Below are 20,428 nucleotides of genomic sequence, written 5' to 3'. Positions count from 1 at the left end.
TGCATGAAAGCATTGATGATATTGTCAAACTCACAATAATTATTTCTCCTCCATAAAAATCACACCTCAAACCCTAATTTCCCCGACACGTGCTTCTGTTCCAATTAATTATACAATAACCCTCCATATCCCACACCCCAACCATTCCAAATTCTCCTAAATACCTTTTGTTATGGTTTAATTGGCACATAAATTTTCTTTTATTTGAATGTTGGTCTTCTCCGATTGACTTCAGGTTAAACGATTTGGTTTTCTTTTAGAATGTTCTATCTGCTTACCTTTTTGGTATTGATGTTGATTTCCTTGTCCGCTCCTTCCTTTTAGAGTTGTTATAAAAGGAAGTATTAAAAACAGATTGAATGTAGGTTTTTTATTGATAGATATTGTATCTTCTTGTGCGGCCGTTGCAGAAAGAAAAAGAAAGAAACACTACTGATTTTTCATAGAGGGTGTGTGATTCTTGAAACTAAGCATTGAGTTTAGGGGGAGCCTAAAAGTGCAAGATCGAACAAGCTGAAAGCTTCTGACTCAGGGAGAGCTTGAGTCATTAGAAGATCTTGAGATAAGTGACATCAAATTCAGAGGGAGTCTAAGCCAAATATCTATCTAAGGTTTACTGTATTCCATGATAGTAGTTTTATTAGATAAGTGGTCTTCCTTGTAAACCTTTTGAATATTATTATCTTATTTTCAATTGGGCTCTGAGCCCCCCAAATGTAGGTAAAGTTATATCGAATTGGGTTAACATATTGTGTGTTATTTCTCTCTCTACTTATTTCTGTGTTGGCCAAATTGTTAGCATCGTTGTGTCCATCAATTCTCCTTTTAGTTTGATTGCATATTCATCTTTTTCAATTGGTATCAGAGTGGGTTCTACCATTATACTTTCTTTGTTTGTTTGCAATGGAACCAATCATAGAAGGTGGATCCACTACCAGAACTCAAGTGTTTGATGGGACTAATTACTCATATTGGAAAGCCAGAATGACCATGTTTCTAAAATCAATTGACAGTAAAACCTGGAAAGTTGTCGTGAATGGATGGACTCCTCAAGTCATTGAGGATGATGGCAAAGTCTCTTGCAAACTAGAGAAGGACTAGAGAGAAGCAAAAGATGAGGCTTCCCTACGAAACTCTCGTGCACTATATGCAATGTTCAATAGACTTGATAAGAATATTTTCCATCTCATCAATCCATGTGTTTCAGCCAAAGAAGCTTGGGACATCATGGAAGTTGCTCATGAAGGGACATAAAAAGTGAAAATGTCTCGACTGCAGATTCTCACTTCAAAGTTTGAATCTTTAAAAAATTATGGAGGATGAAACAATAGTTGACTTCAGTGTACGTATTTTGGACATTGCTAACGAATCTTTTGCTCTTGGTGATAAAATGTCAGAAGAAAAGTTAGTTCAAAAGAGTTCCACTCTCTACCAAAATGGTTTGACATGAAAGTGACCACCATTGAAGAAGCAAATGATATAGCCCTCATGAAAGTAGATGAACTGTTTGGGTCTCTGCGTACCTTCAAGTTGACATTTGATGAAAGAACAGACGAGAAAGATAAAGGGCTAGCCTTGAAATCATCTGTGAGTGAGGATCGGGCTTCAAACAAAGGGAAAGACAGTGAAGAAAATCTTGGCGACACACTTTCTCTTTTAACAAAACAATTTGGGAAACTTTTAAAATGTGTGAACAAGTGTCGTGGACAGTACAACCCTCCTATGTCAAAGACATGGTGGCAACATCAATGATAATATGCATAACAATGCTAAACCTTTTGGTGGTAAAAAGGATAGTGAATAGGGATTGAATTATAATCAAAGTGGCAGATATCGAAACTTCAAATGCAGAGAATGTGAAGGTTTAGGCCATTTCCAAGTTGAATTTCCAAACTATTTTAGAAGACAGAATAAGGACACTCAAAAACCCTGTCAGATGATGAATAAGACACAAGTAGTGAGTCAGAAGATGAGATTCATGCCTTGATTGTTTGTGCAAATGTTGATGAATCTACAATAATCAGTAGTGAAAAAGTGGAGGTAAATGAAACATGTTGTGGACTGAGTCAGATTGTTCCTTAGTTCAGAAATCTAACCATTGAAGATGTTTATGAAAGATGGGAAGAAGATTTACTTGTATTGGAACAGCAAAAAGATCGTGTTCAAAAGATAATTGAAGATAATCATCGACTTTTAAGCACTATATCTTAATTAAAGAAGGGGTTGAAATCATCTCAACAACACTGGATTCAATGTCTAAGTCTGTTTGCATCACTAGAAGAAATTCGGGTTTTAATGTCAGTTTTAAATCGGCATTAAAGGGCTTTAATGTCGGTTGGCAACCGACATTAAAGATAGTGTTATTAAAGCCCTTTAATGTCGGTTGCCTTTAATGTCGGTTTTAAACCGACATTAAAGGGCTTCAATAACACCAATAACACAACCTTCAATGTCGGTTGCAACCGATATTGAAGGTCTTTAATGTCGGTTACAACCGACATTAAAGGTCTTTAATGATTAAACTTGTCGGTTGCAACCGACATTAAAGCCTTTTTTTTTTTTTTTTGGATTCTTAACCGACATTGAAGCCCGAATCTGTCCGTTTTATCGATTAGTCTGTTTTGTAAAGTTCCCTTGTCAAATCCATTTTTTCAGTAAAAAAGTATAACATGACACATCATCATCGAACACTATGACTATGATATTATTTATGTATGGATTGTAAATCTATTACATTTAATCCACAAATTCTGCTATAGAATTATAATTTTAATGGCGTACAATAATTCAAGCCTTGAAAACACAAATTACAAGTAATACAATGATTATGATTTTACAAGGGCAACAAAATCTTCTGTGTAAGGGCAACACAATTTTATTTGTCTACAAATTTGGGAGGGTTTGAGAGATTAAAAGATGTAATATACGTTGTTGAGATGGACTTCATTATCAGGATTCTTCTTCTTCAACTCATCCAGCAACTACAGAAGAATTGGAAAGATTTAGAATTTAACTTCAACTTAACAAGTAATGTGCCTAAGATTAAGAATTTAACCTCAGGCAGACTCTGATCCAAGGAGAAAAATTAATATTATAACCATAACCACATTTATATAATCATATGAAAGGCCAAATGTTAATGAAACTTCAATCTGTCACGCACATTAAAACATGCTATAATGTGATCAGAATACAGAAAACAGAAGTGTCAACTCATATGTAACAGTAACACAATCAAAGATAACCAACTTCTATCAGATTGCAAAAGTAATCTCCATTCAACAGAATGAATGCATAATCTGATTATATGAAACAGGTTTAGCCAAGTAAATATACCTTATCCGGTATCATGTCAAGCTCTCTCTTAAACACTTCACACACTTGATTGTACGGGGATACTAGGCATAAAACTAACCTACAAGAACATAAGAACTAGTTTTCAGTATGAAATCCAAAGCAACAGAAGTTTCTGGATCAATATTAAACTGCATACCTTGAAACATGAGGACAATAATGGTGTCGAAGACTATCAATTTCCCAAAGTGAACTTCCTGTACCAATAATTCTTGTTAACAAGGATAAATCACCAAATATTAAACCACCACACAATAAACATAAAGTGGCCACCAGTAGGATTAACTCAAAAAGGCATGATTCAAATTGAGCACACATGGACTATTGTGGAACAAACAACCACGACACGTAGCTAACTGTATTTTCAGCCATGAAATTTGACAAGACTTATGAATTAAAACATCTTGTGTAAACCATTGGAAAGTAAGTCAAGAAAGCAATTTTGACAAGTGGTGGTAATATTAATAGTTCACCACAGGAATACTAATTAATCCACATGTCCTTGTCCCCTTCCCTCCAACAGAAAGAAAATCCAATTGGAAGGCACGGAATAAATTATCAAACGCATGATGATAAGAATATAATCCAAGAAATTAAAGGGAAAAAACCACCAATTTACAAAGTTAAAAGGAAAAAAGAAAAAGACAACACTTACTCAAGGCGTTAGATTTAATAGGATCAATTTCCTCTAGGGTTGGCAACGGGGCCGGGGCCGGGGTGGGGCGAGTGAGAGGGGACTTTATGTATGAGAGCGAGAGTGGAGGTATGAGCGAGAGCGAGAGTAGCGAGAGTAGCGAGAGAAAGAGCGAGATGGACTTTATGAGCGAGAGCTAGGGATTTGGGCAAAAGGGGAGGGATTTGGGCGGAGATATATATCTAAATATATAAATAATATTTATGAAAACAAGAAAAGTTGATGCACAGGTTATAGAATCTATCTATAACAATTAGATTAAAAACAGTGCTACCTTCAATCATAACCAATATATTATGATTTCTTTCTTCCGAGGGAGCATTAGCTCGACATCAGATTTCATTCTCCGAAGTAGAAATGGTCTCAGTATTCCATGCAGATTTGCTACCATCTGCAGGATTGGAATATCTGAATATGGCACATTTATGTAACAAATGGTGCTGGAAAAAAATGTCAAAAGAATTACCAACCTGGGCCTTTCTGTTCTGTTATGTTTCTTCTTTTTCTTCAGCTTGACACTTTCCAGAGAGACATGAACTAACAATGAATCAAACATCAATAAAATCTTTCTCCAAATCTCTAATGCTTTAGTATTTCTCTCTCCCCTAAGAAGTACAGATGAATGACGAAACAAAAAAATGTATCGCATTACCAAAACTCTTAGAACTTTGTGGTTTTTTTAGCTGGTTTATATTCAGAAACACTAAAATGTAGCCAAATAGCATTACCTCAGAAACAGATTCAAATCCTTCATATTACCTCAGAAACAAATTCAAATCCTTCATTACGGCTGGTGACAATCTGCAAGGAAAAAGCTTAAACCTAGATTAAAATTGACGCGAAAAATATCTAAAAGAGGGGGAATGAAATTGCAGATTGAATTACCTCAGAAACATATTCAAATCCTTCATATCTCTCTACCGATCTCTCTGTTCTTTCTTTAATTTATTTTTTCAATCATCATTGGAATCTTCTCAAAGCATCGACTATGACTCTTGCTGCTTATTTATCAATGACATCGGGAGTAGAAAAGATGCAAAATCGATTTCAAATCAGTACTACATGGACCGGCATTGCCGACCTATCTACGGGTTCTACCATTTCTCGTTGGTTCCATATATCTCTTACTTCTCTACCTCAGAAACAGATTCATCGAGTAAGTGTTTGAGGGAGTGATGATCCAAGAGATTGGCTTTTTTGGCATTTTTGGTCGCCATTTTTTATAGCTTTCGGTTTTAGCTCTCTTCACCGCCTACGAAGGTTTGTCTGAAATCTGAGAGAGAAAGGAGAGAAACAAAATGTAACCTAATATCATTTTCGTAAGAAACAAAAATGGGGGGGGGGGGGGGAGGGGGGGGAATGGGTTTTTTTTTTTTTAAGGAAAAAGGGAAAATCGAATCTTTAATGTCAGTTTAAAACCGACATTAAATGTATACCTACAATATCGGTTTAAACCGACATTAAAAATCTACTTTTTAAAAAAAACAAAACCGACATTATACATCCGGTTTCACTTTTTTCAACCGATATTAAAGCCCAAAATTCTTGTAGTGAATATTAAATTCTGGTACAGATGATCTAAACAAGATTCTCACCTTAGGGAAGCAAGCTGTTGGTAGACAGGGAGTTTGTTTTAGTAGTTGTGCGAAGTCAAGTTGTAAAACAACATCCTCTTCTAAAGTCGTTTTTGTTCCTGCTCAAAATCCTCACATATCTGAACTGAAATCGGATGACATCAGTCTCATGCCTTATTTTGAAATCAGTGGACCTAAGAAAAAATGGGGTGCCATTACTGTGGGAAGGCAGGTCACGTTCATCTGTTTTGTTTTTACCTTCTTGGCAAAAAGGAGTACAAAACATTAAGACATTTTCCCTCAAGATCAGGAACTATAAGTCATGAAAATAGAAGAATCTTTTCAAGAAGACTTGAATGGCATATCAAAGGAGATAAAGCTCAGGAGAGTATGTCCTACAATGTGGCCTTTACCTCTTTACGCACCTCAACTAAAGAAGATTGGTACTTTGATAGTGGGTACTCTAGGCACATGACATGAAAAATCTTCCTTATTTGACCTAAAGATATGTGGTTCTGGGCATGTAACCTTTGGTGATGTAGCTAAAAGAAAGGTTTTGGGTAAAGGATATTTGTTAAGATTTGGGGACTTCCTGCCCTTCGTGATGCCATACTTGTTCAAGGCCTAACTGCGCATTCATAAGAAAGTGACACAATGCAACACTAGAAGAGTTTTGGAGTACTACATATGGACTTGATTGGTCCCATGAAAGTTGAAAATTTGGGGGGAAAGCGGTATGATTTCATCTGTGTAAATGGTTTTTCTTGCTTCACATGGGTGAGATTCATCAAAGAAAAATATGACACCTTCAAGGTATTTCAGACATTGTGTCTTCATCTTCAATGCGAACAAGAGAAAAACATCATTTGTATTAGAAGTGATCATGTGAAAGAATTTAAAATTTTCTGATTTGCTGATTATTGTGCTTCTGAAGGGATTTTACATGAGTTCTCTACTCCTAACTCCTCAATAGAATGAAGTTGTTTAAAGGAAAATCCGCACTCTCCAAGAAATGGCCCATGCCATACTTCATGCTAAAGGGATGTTTCTCCTCTTCTGGGCTGAAGCCTTAAATACATCTTGTCATATTCACAACGACTTTCACTTCGTCCAGGTACTGTCAGCCTGATTATGAACTTTAGAATGTTAGAAAACCCAATGTGAAGTATTTGCACATTTTTTCTAATACTTGCTATATCCTAGTAGATCGTGAAAATAGAAGGAAATGGGACTCTAAATCCGTCAAGCAGATCTTCCTCGGGTACTCATCAGCAGTATAAGGTTTTCAATAAGTAAACACAAACCATGATGGAATTGATAACCGTTGTGGTAAATGACTCACCAACTTTAGAAAGTAGTGATGATGAAGAAGGCTAGATATTTCTAGATACTGAAAAATTGTTAATGACTTAACACAAGCCTTGAGTGCACATCTCTATTATAGATTATTCAGTGAGTTTATCTTTGCAATCAAGACTCAGAGCTCTCCATTGGTTAATGTAATCGTGTCTGGCTCTCTCTTCCACTTTTTGGTGTTTGTCAATTCTATCATGCTAATGAAGGAAATCATACTCGAGATTTCCATGAGCAGCGAAAAAAATATCATTCCAAATTATAGTCATGAATGAATATTACAAATTACAGTCGATACGAAACATGCAGTTATAGAATCAATACAGAAATTACAGCATCAACAACTACAAATGAACAAGGAGAAAACTCTACGAACATTTGTAGCTTAGTCTCTATGCTTCTTGCTCACGAATGCTTGAACAACTACAACCTCAAATGCTCGAAAAACATGACCGCAACACTGCACGAACACTTCGCGCTCGTCCTTAGCAATCGGCATGGTCACGAATTCCTCCGCAACATGAACGACCTCCATAGAACTTCGATGATGTCGAGTTGAGTAAGACACCATTAAGAAGGTTACCTTGGTATTATCGGTGTGAGAATCCAGAGGGTGGGCTCTGTTCGAACTTGGATTGAGGCAGAGGAAGGAGGAAACACCGATGGCGGAAACCTATCATATAGGTTGATGCCCAATCGTTTAGCTAAAGCTACACAATCTTCTAGCAAAAGCTAAGTGATCGTTTAGCTCATCGCTAGCTCAGTGCCTGTCGCCTACAAAACACTACACAATCGTTTAGTAAAACATGTTGTCGATTAGTAAATCCGTATTTACTTGACAAGCTCCGTGAATTTCCTTTTTCCAAGAGAAAAAATTAAAAAAGTTTTTCATCAAAACTTTTGTAAACCTTACTATGATTAGGAAAACCATTTTTCTTTTAACTCACGGTTACCATGAACAATAACCACCCACTCAATTGGTTATTAAAGAAAAAGAATTAATTATCCAAGAATTAATATTATTATAAATATAAATGATAACCAACTTATCATACTATATTTATAACCTATAGTTTTAATATTTCATCTCATGAAACATATAAATCATAGTTCTTTTTCTATTCTATGGTAGTTAATGTAAATCTCATTTACATCAATCCTCTAATAGATGTATCTCATTCATCATACCGATTATATCATATATAATCAAAATACCTCTTGTCAATTTGAACATTTCAAATCAATACCAAAAACTGATCGTCTTGTCATGTCACCTCTAGTCGTTTAGGTGAGATGTAAGTCTCTAGTATTAATGGTGTTATATACAGAGTCTAGTCATCTCTTGGTTTAGGTCTTATACAAACTTTTTGTATAGGACACCCCCGCACACGTCTCCACATGAATGGTTAGAATCTACCATATGTAGTAGTTTACAACACTTGCAAACCTCTACAAAGCAGGTCGTATCCCTAGTGTCACCAGGACCAGGTATCCCACCTTAATCCTTATACTACAGATCTATTTAGGTTATCATTTAAGGCATGATCCACTTGTATATCACATATACATGCTTAAGTTCACATAAGATAACCAAGAAGCTTTGTTTATTGGATATGAGTAAATGCCATAATTAAATAACACTTATTTTATTCATTGAACAATGTGTACCTTTACAAAACAACGAGACTCCGGGAGAATTAGAACACCAATCCCAACAATCTCCCACTTGCCCTAATGACTTGGGAGACTAATGTACAATACAATATAAAAATGTACAATAAACAATAAACTAGGGCATACCCTAGTATCATTTCCCATTTGCCCTAGACAAGATGCCCCATGTCCCGCAGACCTAGACTCTCCAGGTGGTCCTTGAACACTTTAGCCGTGAAGCCGTTTGTAAAGGGATCGACAACATTGTGCTCTGATGCGATCTTCATGACTATCACATCACCGCAATGCAAAATATCCCTGATTAGGGGATATTTCTGTTCCATGTGCTTACCCCGACGATGACTCCGAGGCTCCTTCGAATTTTTCACAGCTTTGTTATTATCACAATAAAGAGTGATAGGCAAATCCATATTTGGAACAACTTCCAAATCTGAAAGGAACTTCCTCAGCCAAACAGCTTCTTTAGCTTCTTCACAAGAAGCTATGTATTCGACTTCCATAGTGGAGTCTGTGATGCATCCTTGCTTGATGCTTCGCCGAACTACAACCCCTCCATTCAGAGTAAACACTGACCCCGATGTCGATTTGCAAGAATCTCGATCAGTCGGAAAGTCAGAGTCTGTGTATCCTGTAAGGATCAGTTCCTTATCTCCATACACAAGCATGTAGTCCCTCGTTCTCTAAAGATAATTGAGGATAGTCTTGATCGTCGTCCAGTGATCAAATCCTAGATTGGACTGATACCGACTGACAATCCCTACTGCATAGTAAATGTCGGGTCTAGTACATAACATTGCATACATCAAGCTTCCTACAGCAGAAGAATAGGGAATTCCTCTCATGTCCTCAACCTTTTGAGGTGTCTTAGGACATTGATCCTTAGACAAAACGATTCCATGCCTGATTGATAATAAACCCCTCTTGAAATCTTGCATCGTGTACCTGATCAACATTTGATCAATGTACGATGCCTGAGACAGGGCTAACCGTTTGTTCTTACGATCCCGAATAATTTGAATCCTGAGAACATACTTTGCCTCACCCAAATCTTTCATTTGGTACTGGGCAGCTAACCACTTCTTAATGTCAGTCAGATACCCTACATCATTCCTAATGAGTAAAATATTATCCACATACAGTACCAGGAAAGCTACTGAGCTGTTGATGATCTTCTTGTAAACACAAGGCTCATCAACGTTCTGGTCAAAGCCAAACGACTTGACAACAATGTCAAATCTGATGTTCCAAGATCTAGATGCTTGTTTCAGCCCATAAATGAACTTATTAATCTTGTAAACTCTTTGCTCTTGATCTGGAACTACGGACCCCTCTAGTTGAATCATATAGATGGCCTCATCAAGATTACCATTAAGAAAGACAGTCTTGACATCCATTTTCCATATTTCATAATCATAAAATGTGGTTATGGATAGAAGAATCCTGATAGACTTGAGCATGACAACAGGTGAGAAAGTTTCCTTATAGTCAACTCGCTCGACTTGGGTATAACCCTTTGCCACGAGTCTAGCCTTAAAGGTTTGCATCTTTCCATCTACACCTCTCTTTCGCTTATAGATCCACTTACACTCAATAGGTCTTACCCCATCAGGTGGATCAACAAGCTTCCAGACATTATTGAAGTACATAGACTCCATTTTCTGGTTCATGGCCTTAACCAATTCATCTTTGTCAACATCCACCATTTCTTTCTTAAAAGACAACAGATCCTCGACCCCATCATTCACAATGACGTTTTGGGCTTCAATAAATCCCATATAGCGATTCGGTGGGTTCATAACTCGCCCACTACCTATCGACCTCAACAACTATTGTTGATCTGTTGGCCTATGCAACAACTCTTGTTGAACCCTCAGCAGTCTCAGTCTCACTAGAGATCTCATGTAAAATGAGCTTACTTCGTGGCTTATGATCCCTCATGTGGTCTTCTTCCAAGAAGATAGCATTTGTGGAAACAAACACTTTGTTCTCACTTGGATTATAGAAGTATCCACCTCTCGTTTTCTTGAGGTAGCCTACAAAGAGGCAAACCTTCGAACACAGTTCCAACTTCTTTGGGTTAGTCACTAGCACATGTTCAGACAGCCCCAAATCATGAAGTGGCGTAAACTACCTTTACGGCCTCTCCATAACTCAAAAGGTGTTTCAGAAACACTTTTCGAAGGAACGTTGTTCAGGATATAACATGCAGTCTCCACTACATAACCCCAAAACGAGTCTGGAAGATGAGCATAACTCATCATAGACTGAACCATGTCCAACAAGATTCTATTTCTCCTTTCTGATATACCATTCTATTGAGGTGTACCATTCTGCTAACAGTGCACCTTGTACTATAGAAGTGGTTCAAGAACTCCTTTTCTAGTTGTTCCCAACTATCAATCTCTTCTGGCTCCAAATCAATATACCGATTGAAAGCATTTCCTTTCAAGGTACGAACGAACTACTTGACTAGCTAGTCTCCTCTGGTTCCTGCATTTTCACAGGTTTCAATGAAGTGAGCAACATGTTGTTTCGAATTTTCCTTTCCATCAGATTACTGGAACTTTTCAAGATTGATACCCAACCGACATTCTCAGGTTGTCGATTCTCTTGGTATACAATTTGGAGTACATAAAGGAAGATTGCGATGGTCCTCCAAACTGGGCCCTTATGTTGTTTGTGATCATATTCTGTAGCTATTGATTTGATAAGGAGACAAGAAAGTGGACTATTGCGATTGGTCTTCCCGCAAGACAGTCTTTCCTTTGTCATTAGCTTTTGTAGCTGGAGATTGACTCGACTCGGTAGTTTCTCGTGCTTGTATCTCATCTCTTAAAGCAGCGATTTCATGATCTCGCTCCTCTACCGCTTCAATTAGATGATTTATCTTCTTTTCTATCTCTGCCATGACTAACTCAGTCATTACATTAGTCATCATGAAAGACACTACATTAAGGTATGGTTCTTCCTTTGATTGGTCAAAAGTAGAGGCAAAGTTGTCAAACAAGGGATTTTCGCTTACGACGATCCTACCCTTAAAAAATTCCGCCAGTTACTCCCATATTTTCTCTACAAAGACAAAACCTTATTCTCTCTCTTGCATGATCTCTGAATGATTGCATGTGATAAGTCCTGTATAGGTGTTGTTTGCAGTAATTTATTTGGACGCATCTTTCTTTGATGCCATTAATTTGTTTGAATGTCGAGAGAGAGATGGGAGGTAGAGATGTCCCACTGGACGTGCCAATTTGTTCGAACAAGGTTTCTAGAGAAACTTAATTCATGGAATCCGAACGTTGTATTTGTATTGATTTCAATATAACAAGTACAATCTCTAATATAATAATTCTTTGAAGCTTTCAAAATAAACTATATTCTTTGAACTAGTTGATCTTCATGGATGATTGGCCTTTTGGGCTTATTGATCTTCTTAAATGATTGGCTTTTAGGCTTGATGATCTTCTTGAACGATCGACCTTTGGACTTGTTGATCCTCTTGGATGATCAGCTTTTGACCTTGTTGATATTCTTAGATGATCTGCCTTTGGGCTTGTTGATCTTCTTGGACGATCGGCCTTTGAGGGCTTGATGATCTTCTTGGATGATTAGTGTTTGCACGAGGCTTCCGAAGAAATTTGTTTCATGGAGTTGAACTTGAGTTGGTGTTGATTTTGATATTGTTTGATGCGATGTGGTTCGACCTCTAGTACTGGATCCTCTGATTTCCTCTCAGTTGAATGTGTATGCTTGATGTATAGAAATAGAGCGTGCGGATGTTTCTGAGCTTAGAGTCTTGGAAGAATGCTTGCATCTTCAAAGGACTTCAGTCTTCAAGTGTGGTCAGCTTCAGTTGTTAAAGCATCTTCTGGTTGTTGGGAGAATTCTCTTTAGGTCCTTTGGAGTATAGAATTGCTGACCCATCAGATGAAGAGAATTCCTCTATTTATAGAGTTCTTAGATGGGCTTTGTAGGCTTGGGCTTGGTTGGTCCATAGACTTGGCCCTTGGACCCAACTAAATGGATTTGGGCCTTATTTGTCATTTGGGTCAAATTAAGCCCTATTTTTGGGCTCAATTGAACTGTAGCCCAAATAATAATATCAAATTAGACCAAATTAATTTTATTCAATCTAACGGTCATGAAGAAAAACATGTGGCATCATCGGAATTCGCCAATTTATGCTTCAACTTCAATTCTGGACACATGTCAACTTCTAATTTTAGTCTCAAATTCAATTATTTGGAATTTCATCATTAATTTAGTAAATGATGTGGCAATTTACGATCGGTCCGAAATTTCTCATTCAACCGTCATGTCTCCTCAATAGAAAAATTGTACCTCTATTGTCTTACCATCTTGTTAATGTAGCAGCTTGACAAGCATTTGTATGGTCATTCTACACGAGACCCAATAAGCCGTTGGTCGAAGGTCTCTTATTCATATGTTGTGAAAATCGGACTATTTGACCTTGAAAAATTGTGTCAAATATTGAAAGGTAAAATAGACGTTTGAAGAATGTAACAGTTCTTTTCTATAGGCCATTTATATAAGACAAAATGTAGTTTTAGTTTCAAAAGTGCAGAATTGATAATTTTGGTTCATGGAATTTCAAAATTGTCACATATATAATAGTACTTCAAGTTTATAAAGTGATCCTAAATAGGTACATGACGATTTTAACCTAATAGAATGGTGATTGGATTGACATTTATCCATGGACTGACTAGCATGAGAATTTCATTGGGAGAAAAACTTGATTGAATTTGTTTCTATAATATTAGAAAACTATCTTCCTCTCCATAATTCAGAAATTAATAAACTAGGTTTATTCTTATTTTAATTCTAAATGATGAAACATTGAATTTAACGTTTTTTAATTTCAAATTTAGTGCATTGATAATTATATTTTAATATGAGAAGTGTTGAGTTGAATGTATAAAATTTTGGAGGGAAACCCCTTTAGTCAATGTCAATGTATTAAACTCGAGTCCGAATAGTTGTATTGCATGTAATGGATGTCATTCGATTATGGATAAAAGATAATATTTGTAGATTATAGTGAGATGATGAAATAGTACACTCTATCCCAAATTATCCTATTAAATATACTGACAATAGGATCACACAAGTCTGAAAAATCATAACCAAATCTGTACCATAACTTTATGCGACACTGACATAGAGTGATTTCAATACGCACAAAATACAAGATTTTTTATCATACGTGTATGTAAAGTCACATATACATCACTGAAACATATTTTTGTGATATATCGACGTATAACCATATCACGTACACTTTAAAGATGCTTTTATGAGATGTATCAAGAAATCACTATATCGTCTATGCAATAAAAATGCATTCATGAAGTGTATTGTCGAAAAATCACCATTGATTCAAGAATTATTGGTTTGAAAATCACCTTAAGCATAAATATCATAACTTATAGGATGATTATTTTAAATGATAAAACTGTTGAAAATATTTTAAAATATAGTAAAATATCACTGTATCACTGATATTTTGTTATATTTATAAATAACTTGGTTGGTTTTACCATATTTAAAAACAACCTAACTCTTAATTATTTTAAAATCATGTCTTCTCATTATACTCGCACCATTTTAAATAAAACGTACTTCCATTATATCTATATTTCATAAAGTTGAGATTTCTCGAATAACACAAAACATTCCCAAATGTTCTTTTACTCATAAAATATCTCAACATTTCATAAACATCCATTTTCCATTTATTTCGTTTTTATTTTTTTGTTTGTCTTCTCTTTCCCACTTCTGATGTTACCCAACTCATTATATATATTCCATTTTTCCATTTTTTTTAATTAAATGTCAATCCATTTCCTTGCTCTCCTCATCCTCATCCTCATCGACAACGCCACCTTCATACATTCATTAAATGATCTTCATTACTCATCCTAAAATAACCCTAAATAAACCTCAATATAAGGAAGAAAATCCCCCAAGAGCTTGAAAATTTTCCCAAATTTTCCTAACTTAGGATATATAGGAAAATATTGTATTACCTCCAAAATTGGAATTGATGTCGGACTTTTTAAGTTGAGCAGTATTTGGATACATTTGGATACATCTCAATATTTTTTTTTTAAAAGGTATTGAATTAAATATGTGGATAAGGGAATCGAATTTTTAATCCCCTCATTTTGACAAATTAAAATATATCGAAAAGTAAGTAAAAAAAATTTACTACGAAACAAATTATGATTAGACAATTTTGTGGCATACATAAAAATACGTATTATTGGAGATGACTTTAAGTATTTTCCTTTCAAATTTATCCGTCCAAGTACTCTCTCCTTCCCTTCCCGAATTTCACGTCCTTTTGTTTTTTTTTTGGTCAATTGGTTAATTTGATCTTGATTTGGAAAAAAAAAATTATTCGAATTTATTGTAATATAGTTGGATGGAATTCTTCCATAGCTCATTTCTATTGTTGCTACTCTTTATGAAAACATTATTAAATCATAGAATTTATTAAATTATAGTCTATTTATGAAGTTTTAAGATTAAATTCCCACTTTATTAATTTCACTCATTCCCTTTCTTAGCCACCTGTCCAACTTACCCCTTCACCCACCACTAACATATGTGGCTTTTAAAGGTGAAATCGGTTTGATTCGATTCAATTTGATGGTCGAACCGAACTGAACCACTTTTGTATATACATGAAATTGAATCATACCGTTTGTGCGGTTCGAATTGAATCTAACCAAACCGGTTCAATTCGGTTTCAAGAATCGGTTTGACTTTTTTTTTTTTTTTGCCTTTTTCCCTTTTTATTAAAACTTTTTTTGTTTTTGCTTTTTTTGGTTTGTTTTACATTTTTTTAAAACCTTTTTTTTGCCATTTTTTTAAACTTTTTTATTTTTGCATTTCTTAAAACTTTTTTTTTTTTGCCTTTTTTTTACTTTTTTTTTCTTCTTTCTTTTATTTTCCTTCTTCGGTTCTTCCTTCCAAGTTCTACTCTGTGTTTTTTTATACTCTAAACATAATTTAAATATCAATCCAGTAATCCACAATAAGAACATGTCACATAGCATAAATCTCTAGCACAATCCAAATGACTACAATAAGAAGTTAAAAACTAAAAGTTCTCCAAAGTACACATAGCACAAATTTCTTAAATATCAATCCACATAAACTCATAAAAACATATCAAATCAATCCACGATAACTCATAAAAACATTTCAATCCAAATGACTACAATAAAAAGTTAAAAACTAAAAAGTTATCCAAAGTCGAAGTACACAATACACAAGTCACATAAAAGCAATAACAAGCTACAAGCTAAAACACTAGTGCTGAATTCCAAAAGTCCAATCAATACAAACAAATTTGTTCGCTTGTCAATCATGATTCTCCTTCTCCTTGTTTTTTGCCGCTCCATTCAATTCCGTTATGAAAACTAAGAAACAAATCATAAATTTGTTAGTAGTTACTATAATAAATATATGAATAAATATGTTAAAAAATATATATATAAATATGTTTAGAATATACGAACCTTCCTCTTCATCTTCAATTTCCTCTAAGTATTGTCGTAAACCAGTGCTAATTTGTTCAGAACGTAACCAATTTTGTGCACATACAAGTGCCTCAACGGTGTTGGAGATAATGAGGTACGAAAAGGATCAATTACTCTCCCACTAGTGTTGAATGTGACTCAGCAGCAACTATGGATACTGGAACTGCTAAAAGATCTCGTGCAATTTTGCTAAGAATCTTATATCTAGAAGAATTCCCCTTCCACCAATCTAAGATATCAAAGTCATCTTCACATTTAACACGAGGCTCCAGTAAGTAAATATCAACTTCTGAATCCACACTTTGTGAATCATCTTCATCCAAATCTTCAAAATCAAAACGCAAAATCTCTGAAGCACTTGCACTTGAAGTTCTAAATGGAGAACTTTTAATGGTACATGAAGATTGACCCTTATTAGCAACTGATAGTGACAAATTGTATTCATTGAAAAATGCTCTCAAAACACCCTCTACCTTACTTCCTATGGCTTTTGCCACATCAACATCAAATAATTGATTTAGGCAATTGAAAAAAAAATTCATCTTATAACTAGGGTCCAAAACGAAGGCAACATACAAGAATAAATTTATTCTATCTCTTTTTCCCCAATACTTATCAAACTTTTCTTGCATTTTCATTGCCATTTCTTGCAAAAGCACATAATTAGGACCAGTTGCACTTGAATATTTTCTGATGCAATTCTGAACAATACTAATCTCATGGAAGACTGTATTGGAAGTAACATACAAAGACCCTGAAAGCCTAACAGTTACTTCATAGAACACTGACAAGAATTTGGTAAATATTTTTGTAATTTCCCAATCCCTGGTGGTTGGTTTTTCCTCCTCATTCATGTAGACTGTGTCGTAGTCTTCTAACCTCTCAAATTCCTTTTCAAATTTTATGGCGGCCTCAAGCATCAAATAGGTAGAATTCCATCTAGTTGGAATATCAAGACACAACATACTTTTACTATCTATGTTTTCCTCTGTGATACACTTCTTAAATATGACAAGTCTAGCAGGAGAACATCTAACAAACCTCACAACATCTCGAATTCGAACTAATGAATCATTAATATCTTTAAGGCCATCGCATACAATTAAGTTCAATATATGTACACAACATCTAACATGCAAGAACTCACCATCTAACACCAACCCATGCTTAAAACGTTTTTTCAAATAAGCAATGATAGTATCATTTGACGAAACATTATCAACTGTCAATGTCATAACCTTTTCAATACCCCACTGTTTTAGACATTTCTCAACCTCTTTTCCTATCGTCTCCCCTCTATGATTCTCAATTTGGGTGAAATTAAGAATTCTCTTATGTAATTTCCAATCTTTATCAATAAAGTGTGCAGTCAAAACCAAATAGTTCATATTTTGGATTGATGACCACGTATCGGTTGTGAGTGACACTCTATATCCTTCTTCCAAAAAAATGTCCTTCAACATCTCTTTTGTGCTATCATAAATTCCCAAAATATCCTTAGCAATTGTTTTTCGAGAAGGAAGAACAAAATTAGGTTCTACTAATGTCAAAGTCCCATTCACAAACCTCCTAAACCCTTGGTTCTCCACGAATTTAAATGGCAACTCATCTATAATAATCATCTCAGCAAGTAGTCTACGAGCACTCTCAATAGTAAACATCTTGTAACTAAGGGATGAATGTGTTTGTGAATTATCTCCAAATCCCTCATTGTTCTTAAAAACCAACTTATTTTGCGTTACATCTAACTTAGACTTGTTAATCTGATAAGGATTTTTTTTTATAGTAGTGTTCAATATGCATTCTCATAGTTGAATTTCCATTCCTTCTAGGATGACATGCATACACCATACCACAATGGTTACATTTAGCATGCGGATCATCATCACTATATTCAGAACATTTAGTAAAGTGATCCCATACCATGATGAATTTTTCCTCTTTCGTCCACTTGTATGCTTTGAAACTGTCTCCTCACTTTCGTTTTTTCGTCATGGTGGTAGTAGTGATGGCATCACAACAACATCATCATTGGAATCGTTGCTCTTGCTCAAGCTCATTGTGATAGATGGATGGTACTTATAAAGGGGAAAATAGAGAGAACTTATTACCATCATACAAAATCATTTACATTTTACTTAAACTAAAAATTCAAACACAACAATAAAAAATTATTTATCTAAAATTTTATTTTAGTTACCTAAAATTTCAAAATTTCAACAAATAAAATCATTTACATTTCAATAATTTTATTTTAGTTATTTACCTCTGTTCGATGAAGAAGAACGGCGGCAGAAGTGAACTCTGGTGACTGGTTCTACGAAAGAAGAAGTGAACGTCGAACGTCGACGAAGAAGACATTAGACGCCCAGACGAAGAAGAACCAGACGCCCAGACGGTCTGGTCGTGGTCGAGTCGTCGACGAAGAGGAAGAACGCCCACGCCCAGATAGTGCTGAAGAAGAAGGTAAAGTGAAATGGAAGAGGAAGAACGCCCAGGCCCAAACAGTGTTGACGATTGACGAAGAGGAAGAACGCCCAGATGCCCAGAGGAAGAAGAATCAGAATTGGAAGAAGAACGGCGGCAACAAAGAACTGAACGGCAGCACGGCAGAAACCCTAGTTGTGAAATGGAAATGCGAAGCGAAATGCTGAAGATGGAGGGCGGTGCTCAAGTCTCGACAGTGCTGAAGTGAAGAAGGTAAAATGAGTTTAAATTAGGTTATTTATTTATTATTAAATAAATATTAATATTATATATATTTATATATAAACGGTTCGGTTCGGTTTAGAAATTGGTTTTCAAGCTTTGAACCGAACCGAACCGTTTAAATTCAGTTTCACCAGCCCAATGAACCGCATCGAACCGAAAATTAGGTTTTGCTTATAAATCGGTTCGGTTCGGTTCGGTTTGGGCAGTTTTTTTGTCCACCCCTAATAGCTTCACCAATCACTTCTCACTTCAAGGCTTTTTTTTTTTCTTTTGCTTGTTTAACAACAAATGTGAATAGACAAACAAGTCCCTTCAATGAATTTGATAAATATACAAGATTCCAAAAACGTAGTGGCTAGAAATTAATGTGGCTGTTGAACAACAGTTTATCATATGAGGGGTTAATCTGTAAAGATATGAAGATATCGTTCGAAATGTGGTGAAGCTATTGGATTATGCCTTAGAAAAACATTAGTGGAATTTTAAAGATATGAAGGTTTGTTGTTCATCAACATCTAGTTGTATAAACTCATAAGGTGTAGGTTTCATGGAGCAAACGAATTCTGATTTCCATCTTCTTCAAACATAAAATCATTAATATGGCAAAAAATGAGTAAAATTTATAAGTGGCATATTCAATAAAAGAAAAGTAAATGAACAAGTCTCTAGGTTAGTGGTTATTTTGTTCGACTTGGTTGTTGACTCAAACCATATATATAAAAAAAATTTAACTAAACCGAGCATAACTCAATTAGTATACGAGTATTAAAATTCACAAGGTCCTCTGTAGTTCGAATTTTCCTACTCTCAATTATACTAATTAAAAAAATTCACTTTTAAGTTAGGTTGGGTTTATTGTTTTTTTTTGGGAGATCTACATAGAGACTTTAAATTGGGTCATATTTTTATGTCCATAATATATATAATTGGATGTCGAACAGATGGATTGGTTGTGTTGTGGAAGTACCAGTATCTTGAAAGAAATTTCAACACAACTTCAATGTAACTTGTCTCACGCGTCTCGGCAAGGTTAACATATAACACACCACAATGTGCCAGAAGGATTTGAATAGAAAAAAAAATTGTTTCCTCATATTAAATAGAAAGAAGAACAGATTAAAAACTCTGCCAAAGAATATACGCTATTGCCAACGTTTCGTAGAAGAATAGAAAAGTTTTTTAAGTTGCAATCCAACCCATTTTCAAATCAATTCGTCATATCAACAATTGAAGGAAGAAAACTTCACAATCAACAAATTAAGTGAATGTTTCTTATTCTTTTTTTTTTTTTCTTTTTTCTTTTTTTCATGTACGTTACATGTAAACGACAATAAATTAATTATGGCAAAATCCCCGCAACATGTTTTAGTTCTTATATTTTCCTTGATTCCGCGATATATTAGTGAATGATGTGCTGTTTAAATATCTTGCACTTAAAACTCAAGGTCACCATGAGAGCTCTTGAAGGACTCTTAATTCTTTCATAGAAGACAACCACA

Source organism: Benincasa hispida, chromosome 10 (assembly GCF_027475165.1).
Source record: "Benincasa hispida cultivar pf3 chromosome 10, pf3_genome.v1.1, whole genome shotgun sequence".
NCBI classification, from domain to species: Eukaryota; Viridiplantae; Streptophyta; class Magnoliopsida; order Cucurbitales; family Cucurbitaceae; genus Benincasa; species Benincasa hispida.
The sequence above is the reverse complement of the archived record's forward strand: the minus strand, read 5'-3'. Positions refer to the sequence as shown.